Below are 9,299 nucleotides of genomic sequence, written 5' to 3' on the forward strand. Positions count from 1 at the left end.
GTCGTCAAGATTAGAGGAAATATTAGAGGAAACCATGTCAAAAAACGAATCGACTCAGAATACGTCTTTGACTAGTGCTTCGCATACAACTATAAAAGAATTAAGAAAAATTGCTAAAGAAAAGAATATCAAAGGTTACTCTAAAATGAAGAAGGCAGAATTATTACAAAAAATTGAAGAAATGGAGCCTTTTGCGTTCGAAGATAGTTATTTTAAAGAGTTTTCAAAAAAATCTAAAATTAAAATAATAGAAACAAATGCTGAATACACCAAAAGATGGAGGAAACATAAAGTTTACTATAAAGTTATATTATTGAAAGCCGAAGAGGAAGATTCACCCAAGTCTGATCTTTCAGACATAATAATGAAAAAAATAACTGTCATTAGAGAGGGTTTAAATGAAATGATTAAAATAGTAAAAGAGAAAACAAATTTCAAAGAAGGAGATTTAATGAATATAGTGGTTAATCATCCTGATCTTTGGAATCCTATTTCCACAGGGTTATCAAGAACTACTGAAATTGATAATTTATTAAACAATATTCAAAGTATCTTAACTTCAAATCAAGATTTAGATATATATGGTTGCACATTTCATGCCGAAGTTGTTAATATGCCTAGAGGCGCAGGTAGTGGGGTAAAGATGTTAAATATAGCTGAAGACTCAAGAACAAAGAAAAGTATAACACGGATAAATAATAAAGATAGATTATGTTGTCCAAGAGCTGTTATTGTTGGACTAACTTATCAAACAAATATAATACTCGGTAAAGAATTTAACGACAATGATATAACATATATTAGAAAAGGAAGAAATTTACAAACTACTTTAGCTCAAGAACTATGTAATCAACTTGGGGAATATAATAGAAATTATTTTACTTTAGATGATATTGCAAATATAGAAAGATTATTAAATATTCAAATAAAAATCGTAGCAGCCGAATGTTTTAATTCTATAATATATTCAGGACCTGAAAAAGATGTGAAAGTTTATTTATATAAAAATGGAAATCATTTCGATACAATCAATAGTATGACAGGTTTCTACGGTCAGTCTTATTATTGTAAAAAATGTGATAAACCATATCAAATCAAAGATGACCATAAATGCTTAAAAGTAAAGAAAACGTGCCTAATGTGTTTTAACCCTAAACACGAAGAAGACTCTAAACAAAGAATATATTGTGAAAAATGCAATAGATACTGTTTTAATCAAGAATGTTTAGAAAATCATTCAGAAGTTTGTGAAAGATTTTACAAATGCTTAAATTGTAATAAAATACTCGAAAGAGGTGATAAAATGGTTAACCAAGGTAAAAAAATGATTGAAGCAGGAAATAAAATAATTGAAGAAGGAAATAATAAGAAGGGTAATCAAATCATTAAAAAAGGTAACAAAATGATAGAAGAGGGTAGTAAAGAACACAGATGTGGATGGGAAAAATGTCGAAATTGTTATAAAGAAGTTGAAATATTAGAACATAAATGTTATATGCAATGGAAACGACAAAAAGGCGGAATATGTGAGACAATAATGAAAGACGGTGATAATAAATATAAAGTAAAAGGTTGTCAAAATTGTGATAGAAAAGGCTGCACTGTAACATACGACGCTTTTCCTGATGAAACAAACAAACAAACAAAGAAAGGAAAAGAAACATTATCACTTAAAGACTTGGAAAAGGGTTCTGAATATACCATAACAGATTGGAAACTTATTACTAATAGAGACGATAAAGAAATAGCTATAGTTACATTGAATGATAAATTTAACTTGTTTTTACCAGATAGATTTGCTAAAAGGACTGATGAATTTATAGGCTATATGTTAGAATATGATTTAGTTATGACTTATAATGGTTTAATAGATGTGAAAAATAAAGCAGGATTTACATATAAAACTCATGATATTAAATTTAAAAAAATGGACAAACGTCCTGATAAAACAAACAAATATCCTGATGAAACAAACAAACATCCTGATGAAACAAACAAACATCCTGATAAAACAACCGAAAGAATAAAATATTACATTTATCAATGCTGTGATTGCAAAAATCTTAATAAAAAACCACTGAATGATACGAAACCGTTTGAATGCGTTAAATGCCGTTCTAAATACCATACAACTAAATGTTCTTATACAGAAAAATATTTATTCTTTGATTATGAAGCGATGCAAGAAACAGGCAAACACATCGCTAATTTAATTATATCTCACGATTTTAGCGGAAATGTTAATTCTTTTAAGAGTAACGAAGATTTTTGCAAATGGTTAATTTCTAGAGATGATAAAGGATGTACAGCTATTGCTCATTATTCTAAAGGTTATGATTCTTACTTTATTCTGAAATATTGCGTTGAAAATGGTATCAAACCTTTCTGTATATATAACGGATCTAAAATAATGTTAATGGAAATAAAATCAATTAATTTAAGAATTATTGATAGTAGTAATCTTGTTCAAGGACCTTTAAAAAATTTCCCTAAAACATTCGGTCTAAAAGAACTTAAAAAAGGATATTTTCCACATTTCTTCAATACAACGGAAAATCAGAACTATATTGGAAAAATACCTGATACAAAATACTATGGTGTTAATTCTATGAAACCAAAAGAAAGGGAAGAGTTTTTAGAATGGCATAAACAAAAAAGAAAAGAAAATCTGACAAAGTCAGCTGAGGGCAAAGCCGATTATTTGTTTGATTTTAAAAAAGAACTTTATGATTATTGCAATTCTGATGTTGATATATTAAGAAGAGGATGTCTTGAATTAAGGAAACAGTTTCTAGAAATAGCTAACATAGATCCATTTAGATATGTTACAATTGCAGGGGTTTGTATGGCTATATATAGATCAAAATATATTAAGAAAGATACAATAGCTGTTGTTGATAATCTGAAAAAAGATCAATATTCTCAACAATCAATTTCATGGTTAAATAGTTTTCATAATCCAAATATAAAACACGCATTAAACATTGGTGAAGCGAAAATATGTGGATCAAAAGTTGATGGCTTTGATGAAAAATCCAATACTGTTTACCAATACCACGGTTGTTTTTGGCACGGTTGTACAAAATGTTATAGTTCAGATTTTATTAATAATAAGAATAACACAACTATGGAAGATCTGTATGAGAAAACAATAGAAAGAAGTGAGCAAATAAAAAAAGGTGGTTATAACTTAATAGAAATGTGGGAATGTGAGTGGACAAAGTCAAAAGAATATAAGAAAGAAATGAAACAAATTGAAGAAGAAATTAAGGAATTGGAAGAACTTAATCCTAGAAACGCATTCTTTGGTGGAAGAACGAATGCAACAAAATTGCGCGTTAAAAGAAAGAAATTGAAATATATAGATATTTGCAGTTTATATCCAACAGTACAATGTTACGATGATTATCCAATTGGACATCCTACTAAAATATTCAAACCTACGTATGATCCTGAATGGTATGGATTAATAAAATGTGCAATTTTACCACCAAAAGGTTTGTATCACCCCGTTTTACCTGTTAAAAATAAAAACAAATCTGGTGATGAAAAGCTAACATTTCCATTATGTCAATTATGTGCAAAATTAAATAATCAAAAAGATAAATGTTCTCATACAGAATCTCAAAGAATTATCAGAGGAACCTGGTGTACCAACGAAGTAAAAAAAGCAATTGAAAAGGGGTACAAAATAATAACTATTGATGAGGTTTGGCATTTTTACGGAAAATCATCAAATTTATTCAAAGGATATGTGAAAGCGTTTATGAAAATTAAATTAGAAACAAGCCCTTGGCAGGATGATTTTGAATCAGAAGAAGAATATAGAAAAGCTGTAAAAGAAAATCTAGGTATTGAATTGGGTAAAATAGAAAATAATCCTGGAAAGAGAGCTGTTGCGAAAATATGCTTAAATTCCTTATGGGGTAAATTTGGGCAAAGACAAAATATGGGTGTAACAGAATATGTTACAGATGTTAAAAGATTTTATGAAATTTTATTAGATGACAGACTTGATAATATACATATAAACGATATAAATGAAAATATGTTACAAATTGATTATAAGTTAAAAGATCGCTATATAGAAAATGATTTCAATACCAATATATTCATAGCTGCTTTTACAACTGCAAATGCTAGACTAAGATTGTACGAAATGTTAGATAAATTAGGAAAAAGCGTAGCATATTATGATACAGATAGTATTGTATATATAGATGATGGAAAAAACACTGTTAAAACAGGCTGTCTATTGGGAGATTGGACAGACGAATTAGGTAAGGATGTATGGATTGTTGACTGGTTATCAACAGGTCCTAAAAGTTATTGTTATAAAACAAACACAGGTAAAGTTGTTTGTAAAATAAAAGGATTTACGCTAAATTATGAAACGTCCAAAAAGATTAATTCCGAAAGTATAAATAATATTTTAGAAAAGAAAGACAGTAAAATCAGTACGCAATATAAACGAATTACCAGAGATACTAAAACTAAGGAACTCTTAAATAAAATAGAAACAAAAGAATTTGGTTTTGTTTATGATAAGAGGGTTGTTTTAGAAAACTATGATACAATACCGTTTGGATATTAGCGTCAGCTGGAGCTGACATTCCGGCGAAGCCCTCATGAGCGAAGCGATTTTAAAATATGCCTTGAAAATCGGGGGTGTTTTCACGATTTTTGTGCTTTTCTGATTATCCTTGAAAATCGGGGTGTTTTTATGATTATTTGATGTTTTTTTAACTACCTGGAAAATCGGTGGTGTTTTAACGATTTTTGTGCTTTTTTGTTTACCCTTGAAAATCAGGGTGTTTTTACATTTTTTTGGTGTGTCTTGAACAGGCCCTCTTACTACTTTTCTTTTTGCATTTATGGCTTCAAAGTTTGAGCTAATTAATCAGTTTACATACAAAGTAGTATTTTTGCAATTTGGCAAAGGCTGTGAAACCTGTTACTGCGCATACATTTATGCGAATATAAAATTTGAAATTGAGACAAAAACCGAGTAAAGTTCCTCCCGCCCCATAAAAAGGACAATAAAAAATTAATTATGTATTCTGCGAATTGAAATGGGGGCCGCCGAGGGACGTTCCGGCAATACGCCCCTGAAAAGCAGTAAAAGACTCTTTGTGCAATTTTGATGAGACTGGCCGCAATGTAGAGCACACGCAATTTGTTTTTGTGTTTTTATGTCCATCTTTATTACATCTAGGCAGCAGCTGCTTCGCGAAGAGTACATTATGTCGGAGCAGGATGGGACTTTTCAGCATGTGGACTAGAAAAAGGCAGACGAACAAATCCTCGTGATAGAATAACACGCCCTGTTGAATTTAGCTAGTGTATACCCGGAAATGAGAGATACCACCAATGTTTACCGGACTCTTGTGGACGATGAATTCGGCTCATCAATATCGCACATCCACGGAATGATGTTTGCTTGATATGTTAACATTTCGACGATCATAATACTTTTAATTCGCTTTGCTGCGCTGTGATAGGGTTTATGGCCAATTTCAACGCGATTTAGATGTGCTAAAACTGTTTTTTTACTTTTCAATATGGAACACTGGATGGGGCGGAAAAATGGACACACATAAATTACGCGCGCATATCTACCGAAATTCGCAATTTGTCGGAAAAATTCCGGATAATCCCGACAAAATTAATCAAGGCCCTATCTCCACAACTTTTTCCCTATTACAGATAACGGCTGTCTGGAGTCAATAAATTTACAAACTTAATTGCCGCATCCGCCAGAAACGCAATTTTGCACAAAACCCACATTGAAGCAGGCATTCTATTTTGTCTATTACGAGTAGCAAAAAACCCACCAGAAGCCAAATTCCAGAAACATAGTTCTTTAAAAACTGAGAACATTGGACAACAAATTTCAATTTTTTTTAATAGATTATATCCAAATTACTATTATCCTTTATTGTGGTAATAACACGTCAGGTTTTGTAGAAAATAATAATAATAATATGTCATTTTCTATCAAGTCAGTCATAGAAGATCCTAGAATTTGGAATTATCGAGGTATTCGTCGATACTGTGAAAAGCCTTATCCTGTAGAAATAATGACAGACGAGTGCGAAATATACTAAAAGACTTAGATTCCTTAATTTTTGGTTCCAAATTGTACAATTTAATTCCAGCATATGTAGGATCATGTTGACCAATATCCAACCTAGAATGTGGCAGCTTAATGTGGTTTCTTGTCCTTGTATTTACATATGAATATCGCTTTGTTTATTAAAAATGCCTATATGTTAAATAAACAAAAGTAAGAAATATATACGTTTTTGTACTACAAATACATTATTCAAAAAGCTGCTGGATCCCCAAAAAATAATTCTATAAGTAAGTACAGACTCGACAAGCTCAAAATATAACATTTTAAGAATATCACCAGACACAGTGCGCTTTAAATTTCTTATTGAAAAACAAGTTCCACTTAGCTTATTACACAACTTATTTATATGATTTTCCCATGTTAACTTAGAGTCCAAAGTTATCTCAAGAAAATTAATTTTGTTTACATTTTTATCGACATTCCACATAGTTTAATTAAAACACTTTAATCAGGCGTAACATTTTTAGGTAAAAATTTAACCATATAGGTTATCCAGATTAAGTAACAGCCCATTTTTTTACACCAGTTATTTAGACCAGTAGTAGACACATAATTTCCATATTCAACCAAGTCTTCATGATTCTTGTTAGTTCTTGTTGTTCTTGTAAATTATTGAAATCAATTTTATTACTTTATGCATCTTCGTGCTAATAAAATCTGTATACAGATGGATGTTCCGTCTAAACCTTACATTACATTAGAAGTATTGAAGGTTTTAATAAAGATATTTATTTGAAAGTTGGTACTTGGACATAATCCGTTAAGTTCTGTTAAATGAAAATATTTTCAAGATGGCAGCACTTCTGGTTATACCAGAAGTCGCTGTTAACTTTTTTATTTTAAATGGAAACCTGCGTTTTTGGATTAGTTGAGTTATTTTAAGAGAGTTTTTATTAGTTTTCTCTATACCTAAGTTTAACCGTTTTTGAGATATTTAAGATTTTTTAAAATTTCTTGGGAGAATTAAAAAAGAAGGCCTGTATCTGTTTTTCAGTGTGTTCAAAACTGAAAATGAACTTAATAAACCCAAAATTTTAAGGTTAGGTGTGAACAATTTCAAGTACTCATAATTTTTTCAAATGGGATATTCCAATTTTTATTTTACTAGATGGAAGAGAATTTTATTCTGCATCGATTTGTGTTAGTTTTTTCTACATTTATCTGTGATAATTTTCAAATTATGTTGTTTTTTTGTCATTGTAGGAAATTTCTTACTAACCACAGCTATTTTTGCAAAGTTTGTCATAAAAATATTTCTGATTAAACCGATAAACTCTGTCAAAAATTGTGTTATCCATCCTCTAAAAACAAAATAAATTCATTGAATGTTGGTTTAAAAAACTTTAATTTTTCACATTTTTTCATTCGTTACCATGGCGAAGTATAAGTAAGTGAGTATAGACCTATGACAAATGAATTTCTCAATCCCAACAAAAAGTTATTGTAACTTAAAAACTATTATACACAAGTACATGGAATGTTGATACAGATCGTTGGAGAAATAAATTCTCCACCATTTAGTGAAATAAAACTTTTGGCATTTTATTTGAAAAAATGAGTTATGGGTGCTTAAGATTCTCCAAACTTAACTTTAAAAATTTAGAGTTTGTTATTCTTTTTTAGAAATCTGAAAACACCAAAAGAAATATCTAGGCTTCCTCTTTCAAATGAGTTGAAAAATATTTCCAAATTTTTAAAAATGGCAAAGTTATCGATTTTTGAACTGGAAGATGTAAATCCAAAAAAGTTTAAAAAACCATAAATATTCCGTAAACGACTAAATTGAGGTATAGGGAAACCTTATAAAAACTACCTTAAAATAACTCTATTAATTAAAAAACGCCTTAAAAAATGTTGTAGCTTTCCATTTAAAATAAGAAAGTCGGTATAACTGAAAGTGCTGTCATCTTGAAAATATTTTCTTTGAGTAGGACCTAAAAGAATATGGTTGTAAACAAATTTTCAGATGACTATCATTGTTAGAACTCCTAATACTTCTTATGTGGGGTTTAGACGAAACAGCCTGTACATTGTAGCGCTCATTTATAAAGATTTTCTTTTTACTTGTCCTTAATATTGATTTTCAGAACATTCTGAAATATTTTAGTGCAACAAAAGTCACAATTATTAATTTTTTGAATGATTCGTTTGAGCACGCAAAACCATAGGTTTAGCAAACGGCATAGCAATGCTCTTTTGATTTAACTAGCTTCTGAAACATGTTTGAATGTCAGTTAATATGACTTTTTTATTTTTTTCTTTCTTTATTCACACTAATAAAAGAAAATACGCTCACATACAGTGAAATCCATGAAACATTTATTAAATTAAAAAAAATTCAGTGACCTTACGTGATGGCCAATTTTTGAGTTTATTTTTAGAATGTTCATAAAAAGTACATAAGAGACACGTCATGTTGCCCAGTAAAATCAAGGTATAGAAAAAATAGAAAAGTAATTAATCCCAGATTATTCCAGATTAACTTTGAATTTTGAAACAAGAAGAGTTTTCAAGGAAAGCAAAATGAGTAACACGCAATCATATGCATATGAATATGTAGTTTGCAAATCATCTGTTCTTCGTCTGTTCCACGTCGTTGACTTGTTATGCCTCCGAGCTAATATCATCGTGTTATTTCCATAAAAATGTTGTAAACTCACTTTGATCTGAGGTAATGAATGTGACCACTTTGAACTCTGAAATTATTACAGTGGCAGTGTCGGCAGTTTGAGACATGATTAACAAAAATTTTACGACGGCGTCGCTCGTCGTCAGAAAATTAAAACAAACATAAATAATTTTTCTTGAAGTAGAAATATCGGCAAGTATCCGCTAACATTGAATACTTTGTCCAAACTTACATACATTCTTTGGAAATTATTTGCTTCAGTCTGAAAAAGTTCTAGGGGGTCCGGATTGTTGGTTCAGGTCTTCAATAAAATACAAAGTAAATATTTTCTCATTTCGGGTAAAGGGAAGTATACAGTATACGACTTGCAATAGGCGATGGATAAACAAAATAAAAATATATTTGTTTGTATACAGAACCCGATGCGAGCATGAATGCTTCGAGTAAACATTTTACATGTTCACCCTGCATTTAAGGCCACCCCTGCCTTTTGTAATGCAGCCCGGGGCGTTTTTCGTTTTTCTGCAAATTTAA

The sequence above is a fragment of the Tribolium castaneum genome, chromosome 4 (assembly GCF_031307605.1).
Source record: "Tribolium castaneum strain GA2 chromosome 4, icTriCast1.1, whole genome shotgun sequence".
Classification (NCBI taxonomy): domain Eukaryota; kingdom Metazoa; phylum Arthropoda; class Insecta; order Coleoptera; family Tenebrionidae; genus Tribolium; species Tribolium castaneum.